We start from the raw sequence: 9680 nt of genomic DNA, 5'->3' as shown, positions 1-9680 counted from the left end.
TATTTATAAAAAAAAACTTCTTCAGTGATCATTTTTCATTAACCTTAAACAATAGCAAATTAAATATTGGATAATTATACATAATATACTATAATCGTTAGTTACAAACTAAATTGTAAGTATTTAGGATATGTGGACGAAAGGGATGTCCACTTCAGTGTCACGTAACCCTGTGGGATTACAATTACGAGTTTTGTTTGTTTTTTACTGCGAGACGAGGAAGTATGCTCACAAAAAAATTAAGGAATCACACCGTAATTATATCAAGCAATACACTGTTGGGATCAATATAGATTAGTTTAGACATGTTTGCACTGCAACGCATGTATGTGATGCTGATGTAGGACTTTATCTGATGCCAATACTCTACTTAGAAAGGCTGTATTCACTACTATTATATGATTCTCAAATATTGTGTCATTAAATATAGGTAGACTTATACTTAGTAGGGTATAAATACATTTTCTATGCGTGTGTATACAATGCTCATCGCAGAAAAAAAAACTATTGATTAACAAAGTGCGGGTCAATGTTACAATAAATATTTAGGCTAACAGTACATCCCAAATAGGTCAACGCCTAGGAATTTGAACATTAAAGTTCGTACTGAACCTAAAATAGCCTGGGAGCTTACGCATGACTCCAAACTAAATAAACTGGATAACGAATACAAAACATTAAACAATAAACACTAAACATGGTACACTAATCCAGTTCACCCGACACTTGTATTCATCAGTTTTCCTTTTAACCAAACAAAATGACCTTATACACACCGTTGAACAAATTGAGGTTAATATAAATGTCCTCAACTTCTTTTTTTTTTTTATATTTATACTGACACAATAATACAGGTTGACGTAGTTAAAACGTAATAGTAGCTTCATACCGCGCTGTTGGTTTCTTCATATTACAGGAGTATGATATGGCCTTAATTGATTTATGTTGAAATTACCAATATGTTGTCCAGTCGTAACATCTTGTAGCGTGTAGCAATTTTGTCTAATTATGCCTGCCACCTGATATGGTCCGCTGTATAACATGAATAGTTTACGTGTGACTTGTGACCACTTGTTGCTTGTTGGTGCGGTCCTTTTTAGTACTAGATCTCCAACCTTAAAGTTGCTAATGCGAGAGGTTTTATTTCGCTTCTGGCGACCTTTCGCTTCTGCCACCAGACGATCGTGGACAAGTGATTCTACTTCCTCCCTCGTAGGTAGTGTTACATTACTAACAGTTTGTTGATGACCGCTGCCTGTCGTTAATAACAGCAGTGAGGTCAACAGTCATGTTGCTAAGTTGTTGATCTGACTGTAATGTATTGACATTAGGCGGTATAGGAGCCTGCCTATCAAAATATCCGTGAGGTGGATATGAGAATATCGGTGGTGGACAGCTGAAATCGGGACGTTGCTGAACCGTTGCAGATGATGTCAGCTGCTGTTGTGGCTGACGGTACTGATGGTGTGACGACCCACTGTCTGACTTCCGACGAGGCGAAGCTGATTCCTCCTCGCGGCCGCTGTGTTTGCTCGACTGTTCCTCCCGCTTATTATTTCGCGGCTGTTTTTGTAGTTGTATTTGGCTATAATTTTCGTCGTCACTGTCAGCTCGGTTGTGTTTTCCCCACCAGTTGTTTCTTTTCTTTCCTCCTCTATAATGGTTGTATGACTTGTTTTGATAGCTACCTTTACAGTACTGCCAACTGTTAAGGTTCACGTGCCTAGTTTCATTATTTCCCTTCCATGGCTGGTACAAGGGTGCTGGTTTTTGCTGTGTTGGCTTCTCTACTTCAGTAGAGTTCCGTGACAGTTGTTCCAATTGGTCGAATGCTACTAGCTGTTCACGAAATTCCGTGATGCCGTCGAAATGTCTTCCGGTAAAATGTATTTGGTACCTAATTGGGAGCTGAGATATAAGCATAGACACAAATTCTTCAAGATCCATTTGTAGATCTAAATATCTCGTTTTCTCATACATTTGTGAGAAATGATTTTCCAAGGATTTGGATTTTCCTGGATAATATTTCTCTGCATGCAGGCGTGACCTCACATTTCCCTGCACTCGTGTATTCCAAAATTGTTGTCGGAATTTGTCTTTGAATACGGCGTAAGTGTGTGTTGAGACTTGGCTCAACTCCCACCAATAATACGCGTGATCTTTTAAGTGCCGAATTCATGCATCTCAAACATTCTTCGTCTGTCAAATTAAACATGGACGCATAGTCTTCAAATTTTTTAATAAATTGCATTGGATTTTCGTTTTCTCCAGCTGAGAACTGTGGTAACGACTCAGACCATTGACGAATAGGGTGATGCATAACCGCTACCTGGTCTAATACTCTCTTACATGACCTAGGTCTAGGCGAGTCTTGTGCCTCGTCGTGCGTGTAGTTAACTGTGCGAATACGCACGGGTGTGTGCTTATCAGCATTGGTCGTTACATCTGCTGATGGTACAATAATATTATCTAGACGTAATTGAAGCACCTTTTCTTCCAGATGTACTACACGTACGTCTAACTGTGCGTTAGTTTCATTATGTTTTTCCTGTACGAGTGTAATGCGTTCGTCTACTTCCGCATGGTGTTGGTTTATTGCCTCGTTAACTATTGCATGACATGCACTGTTTATTTCATTAATGTTGTTACTATTTCGTGCAGCCTGTTCAGCTATTTGTTCTACACGACCTTCCAATTGGTTATGACGATCAGTTATTTCCTGAGATAATGCATAAGTTGAATCATCACATCGTTTCCGTACATCTATCAGCTGTTGCTTTGTACTTTCTATATGTGTCTCCAATCTGTTACTGATTGTTACAACACTGCTATTTACTTCATTCAGTCCTTGCCTAAATTCTTGCGTAAGCTCAGTTTTCATTTGTTGTGTTTGTTGCGTAAGCTCAGTTTTCATTTGTTGCGTTTGTTGCGCAAGGTGTTGTGTTTGTTGCGTAAGCTCAGTTTTAAGATCAGTTTTAAGGTCAGTTTTCATTTGTGATAAACTTTCCATGACCATCTGCATCATGGAAGACAAATCCGTCGGTGATCCTGACGGAACTGACTGCTCAGTTAACATGGCAGGCTCTGGCCGCTCCAGATGCTGGCTTGCCTCTACATCGTCACTATCTATTTGTACAGGAGACGCTACAATGGGTTGCAACCTATAGGTAACTGATTCTTCACTGTTATCCCTAGAATTACGTACAGAGCTCGTACGGCTGCGTCCACGAGTTTCCATTGTACACTAATTATAGTAATCACAAAAAAAAATTACGACTAGATTTTTCGAAAGGCCCCACGTTATGGTGTCAGTTATGCGGGGAAACTAACCCTCACAGTATGATTGATATTTATTTTAAATATAAATATTGCCAGTGTAACCTAGAGTGTCATAGATTTGTAAATAAATAAAAAATGATCACTGCAGAAGTTAATTATAGCAATATTTAAATATTCTTATCTAGCGTTGCCTTTAATAGTTGAGCGCAAAACATGTATCAAAAATTCTTAAAATATCAAATTTAAAAGTTTTTGCCGGCTAATTTATCACTCAGTTAGAGTCATGAGCTCTTTAGTACTCTACCACTGGGATAGTATCTAGTTGCAATTTATTCCTATTTGTACACACATACTTGATGAAACTATTTCTTGGCATACAATTCTTTAATTATTTCATACAGCAAAACATTTTATTTAGAACTCACTATTAACAATCCGAAACTTCCATTTTCATTTTAAAACTTATCTTTTTGTTACAAGCCAGCAAAGATATTGCACTTCTTTGCAAAAACAAAGCACATAAAATAAAATCTTTTTCTAATAGTGTTTATTTGAGTCCAAAGACAAAATAAAAATTATTCAGTTTCATAGTGCTGTGAATATGGCATATTTACAGTGTGGACATCCGCTCCCCATCTTTTGGCAGTTAAAGCTTTAAGCAGTTGAAGTCTGCGGTAGCATTTATTGATCACATAATTTATGTGTTCAATACCAGTGAGTTTTTTGTCAAAAAATACTCCTAAATATTTTGTACAAGGGACTGCCGGAAAATCGTAACCTTCTAATGATGGAGTAGGGAGCGGTTATCTGTAACGTTTCTTGGTGAAATATACAAGATGAGTTTTCGATAGTGATAAAGACATTCCATGTTCCGTTAACCATTTGCTGGTAGATTGGATAGCAACCGTCAATTTTTCTTTGACATCTTGAAAAGTGGGGCTTTGGTACCATAGTACTACGTCATCTGCATATGCTGTAAGGTAGATATAGGGTCCGATATGAAAGATTAAGTCTTGTGTATAAAGAATAAATAGAATAGGACTTAATGTGCTTCCTTGTACTAAACCTTGAAAAAAGTGTCGAGTATAGGGATCGTTATTTGTCATTCGAGGTTTATAGATGCGATGAACGAATAATTCATGAATGATGTTATTGAGTTCAAATGGTATGCCTAATATAGTTAATTTCTGATGTAATATATGTAATTGTACACTGTCAAATGCAGAAGATATGTCCATAAAGAGTGAGCCTAGGATCTCTTTTTGTTAGAGCACTTGACGAATACGTGAATAGAAATAACTAATAGCGTCCACAGTACCAACACCAGATCTAAAACCATATTGTTTCTGTCGGATTAGGGAGTATGTTCTAACCACCAGACTAATCAATTCTTAATTAGTTTCTCAAATAGTTTTGCTATATTAGATTGTAAGGCTATGGGACAGTAGGACGAAGGTAAGAGAGGCGGTTTACCTGGTTTGCGAATCGGAAGGACATAAAACTCTTTCCAAGGAGGGGGAATATAACCGGCGTTGAAAATCATATTAAAAATATGTAATAGAAGACATGTAGCATTAGATGGTAAATTTTTGATTATATTATTAGTTATTAGGTCTGGTCCAGGGGACGATTCTCTGGCCGTATAGAGGCATTTATGTAATTCTGAAATAGAGGATTTATTTAACAGCATATGTGGATTAGGAATGAATCGTCCGGTTGAAACCTGTACAGCCTGTGTAAAAGGATTAATATTAAGAGCGTGATCTGGGGCAATCATTTTCATGAAGTTTGGTAACAGTGTGTTGGGTATATTGGTGGAAGGGGATTGACTAATACTATTTCTGAAGGAAGAAAATTTTTTCCACATAAATTTCAATGGGGTGGTACGTGACAACATAGAACAAAATTGCTGCCAGTGGGCCCTCTTGTGTTGTTTCCAAATTAATTTAGCAGAGGCTTGAGCTTTTTTAAGTTAAATGAAATTTACTGTTGTAGCAGCTCGTCTAAATTCTGTGAGGGCTATTATTCTCTGAGTGTTAATTTCTTGACAATGATTATCCCACCATGGGACTTTATACTTTTTAGAAGTCACACCTTTCATCTTAAGTGGTATAGATGCTGAGGTGGCTGTAATTATATTATTATAAAAATTTTTATATAGTTCTGTAATAACCCCTATCTCCTCTAATAATGTGTTAACAGTTAATTCTTTAATTATCTTTGTATATTTATTCCAGTCGGCTTGTGAGGTTATAAAAGTGTAATATTCTAGAAAAGGAGCTCTGTCACAAGAAGTGGTTTGGGTACGGATGTGAATAGGGAAGTGATCACTACCCCAATTATCTGTAAAGACATTCCATTGTAGCAGTCCTGCCAGGTCAGGAGAGATGACGGTTAAATCAATTGCTGTGGGAGAGGTGGTTGGTGGACCAAGCCATGTGGGTTGGTTATCGTTGAGCAGAAGGAATGGAGTGGAATGTATGAAGTCAAATAAACTCATATGTACCGGCCGTGTCATTGGAAGAATTACCCCAGAAGGTGTGATGAGCATTAAAGTCTCCTTCTATAATGCATGGACTAGGAAATTGATTGAAGAAAGTTTCCCACTCCTGAGTATCGTAGACAGTATGAGGATGGACATAAACTGAGACAATGCGCAAGGCATAATTTTTAAAGTTGAGTTGAACCTGTTGAGATTTAAGAAATGGACTGGGTTATCGCTTTGTATCGCCCATTACTAATACGCATTGTAAACATTTCGTAATTGCACAGACACTTTATTCATTCAGTAACCAACGTTTGGTCGCCTTACGCCATTGATGATTATTCTACCAGTGAGTAAGAAAAAAACAAAAACAAAATAACAAAACAATTGCACAGTGACCAACTTGAACAGTGTTGCCACAGGGCATAACATAAAGAAGGTCAAACAATCGATATATATAATAATAGTAATAATAATTTAGAGTGCAAGAGTTCAATGTCTCAATAGAACCGCTGTCACCTCCATATGTTTATTATTCGGGGGATTGGTTTTGAGTATTTCATAACAAATGTGTTTATGTGCTATCAGGATTGCAGTTCCCCAGTCGCCCCGCTGTGCAGTAATGAGAAGGAATCGCGGGATATTAAATTTATGATCCTGTGAGAGAGTGGTTTCTGTGAGTAATACTGCATCACAAGGATTATTCTCAAGGTAGTGTAACAGCGGAAAGTGGTTTGCATTAAAGGAGCGAATGTTCCATTGTATAATAGACAATTGAATAGTTTATTTCAGAAACCACCTAAGTGAGGTTTTTTCAACTTTCGGAAAACTAAAAAAAAACTGTTTTGCAGCTTAAGTATAGGTCTAGTCTCCTTCAAATATTTTTTTTTACCAAATCAAGAACATGCTATTGGAATAATCTATTTTGTTCAATTTCTTTCTCCTTCAAGTTTTTGAGTTATAAATTTTTGAAAATTTTTCACTTAGGTGGTTTCTGCAATAAATTAGTGTAATCCAAAGTGATTTTTTAAAAATTAATATTGAAATTAAGTCAAAAGATTAATTTTTACTTGTTTTGGTATCAAAGGTAAGTAACAGACACACTTAAGTATAAACAACAGTGTTTTTATTAGGCATTAAACGGAACATACTCGTACTAGTAGACTACACGCTACAGATCTGGTCTATTCAGCTTCTGGCATGTCTTCTGGCAACTCGTGGTCAGTTGTTGATCATTGGAGGATGGTGTCGTAGAAGGCTTCATATCCAACAGTGTACTCCATCAACTTTTTAATATCATCAATCTTTTTTTTGGTTGATTGGGACCTAAAAACAAAAATCTCACTGTGAAAAACCCGATAAATTTTAAAATTTGTTAGGTATGTCCTGTAAAAATATAAACGTTTAAAATGACCTTGGTAAAATAAAAGTAAACATACCTTCCCCAAAGGATAAGCTTTCTCTGTTGGTAGTTCCGGAGGGTTGGCAGTTTTTAGCAATGTGAAGGTAAATGTTGCTATTCCTCCAATGTATTCGCTTGCGACCAATTTTCCCGGAGTATCCTTGTTGTAGAGAAACTGCTTGTACTTGGACACTTTTAATGGCAGCTTATTTTCTATGGGTACGTTCCTGCCTGAAGTTTCGTCCGAATTTGTCATTTTTTTATATGATTTGGGCCATTTTTTTTTGAAACTGAGAACATCGTCTGATGTGAGGTGATATACAGTAAATCGGCCACACTTACTAGCTTTTAGCATGAGCTTTGCATATTCATCAGGAGTATAAATCCTGTCCGTCTTTCTCAAGAGACGCTTTATGCTTCCAAAATCTCTGTCACATGGGGAAAATGAGTGGCCACGTACAGGGAAGTTGTGAGTTATTGTTTCAAACCGTCCTGAGTCACAGAGGTTTAGTAAAAAACGCACAACTGTATGATTCTTATTTTGGCCTGATGGGCCATCACAAAACAGTATGAGATGCTTCACATTAACTGGAATGTCATTGAAATAGTTCAGTAGCTTTGAACATACTTCGTCTGGGCCTTTGTTTGCTTCGCCCTCATGATAGACATACAGTTTGGAAGCATTAGTTTTCAAATCGTGTAACGAAAACACATTTACCCAGAGCTGCCTCATATTAAAAACCTCCTGTACAGGTATGGCTAGAGTAAGTTTTGCATACAGTCGAAGGCTAGTGCGACCGTGTCGTCATCTTTGTTTTTGCTTGCCTCATCCATAGCTTTGTAAAACTTCTTTGCTCGCCTTGAGTGTACCATTTTTTCAGCAGCTACATTTCTTTTAGCATTGTCACTTAAACCCTTGTCTTTCAGTTTGGCCGACAGTCTTTCGCAAGTTGAATACAAATCAACATGTGGCCTTCCAAAACAGTAGGCAAAGTTCTCTTTGTAGTATTTGTTGTAGAAACTATACTTTACTTTATTTTTTAGATCAGGGTTGTCTAAAATAAACATTGCATGCATTTTTGCGACATCAAGCCTAGCATCAAGATATTTTTTAGGGTTTCCCCCATAATGGGCTTCCTTGACATCAAATTTCTCAATGTGCTGCTGTATTCTCACACAAACGTTACCTGGAAGTGCGTTTCCACTTCTAGATTTTCCCCTCATATCTAAAGGGCTTTTGTGAAGGACAGAACATCTATTTATTCTATTGACTCTATTGTCAGAAATTTGAAACACTTTCAAGAAAGCACCTCTACAAACTTGAGTAAGAACACCATTTACTTTCAAGTTATACTTGTATGAGTGGGATTTTCGGTTAGCCAAGTCACCAGTAGGCACGTGAGGGTTTTCTTGAGCTTGCTCATTATTTTCATTAGGGCTGCGGTTTTTGCGTCTACGTTTCACAGGCATAACCTCAATTAAAGCTTGGAGGTACGTGTCTTGGGTGTTTTTACTTTCCAAAGAGTAAAATGTTTCCCATTGTTCTCGTATTATTTCATCCGTAAGTTTCAAATAACATTTCAAATGGCACTTACAGTTTACGTCATTCATATGGGCTTTGCTGGGAACTTCTTTTCCTTTGTATGAGCCTAGCATTCTGAATAATGTTCCGTTGGTATTTTTCTTCGTGCACAACTCCACGCCTACGCTTGGGATTAGGTTCATCATCCGAACTATCAGACATGGCTTAAGAACTATAATAATGTATGATAAACCACAAAAAAACACCTTATTTTTCACCGAAAACGCACAAAAAATAATATTATCCACTCAGTGTTTGGATGTCGGTAACCTTCCATACAAACTACAAACAAAACAGCGAGCCACGGAACACGTGTCGTCAAGGCCGCCAACCGTCGCGAGTGAAATCTAACGCAGAAAGAACCTATGCGACGGCGCTTGGGTTCTTTCTGAACTAAACTAATTCTTTTCAAGGCTGCCAAATAGCATCGGTGATATGGAATATAGGTTTTTTCTGCACTAAACGATGTATTCACCTCCGAAGTGAACAGTACCAACAAAACAACATTTTTGGAATTTTTGTCGCTTAGGTGGTTTCTGAAATAAACGATTCAATTGCATACTGAATACCAGGTTATTCTAACACTTAAACGAATGCAGCAACTAGGCTTTCCTTATCTAAGGAATAGGAGGATTGTTTTCTAGCCTCAGTAAACATTATTTCTAGAGTGTCTATCAATGATTGCAGCTTTTCTATGTTAATCGTGGGAATTGTGGGGAACTGCTGGTAGGTGTGTATTAGACATTTCCGGGATTTCTGTAGATCTGTGTGGCAAGTCTGGAGAACTTGTATGGGTATGAGCCAAACTCTGTGTTACTGATTCTCTAGGAAGATTTCCTTGAGTAATATCTGGGGTATCTGGGCGGAATTGTGAATAATAGTATTGAAAGTTCAACTGTTCTGGACCCGCGGTCATGGTAACTGGAGGGATT

The sequence above is a fragment of the Bacillus rossius genome, chromosome 1, assembly GCF_032445375.1.
Source record: "Bacillus rossius redtenbacheri isolate Brsri chromosome 1, Brsri_v3, whole genome shotgun sequence".
Lineage (NCBI taxonomy): Eukaryota > Metazoa > Arthropoda > Insecta > Phasmatodea > Bacillidae > Bacillus > Bacillus rossius.
Note: the sequence above shows the minus strand (reverse complement) of the source record.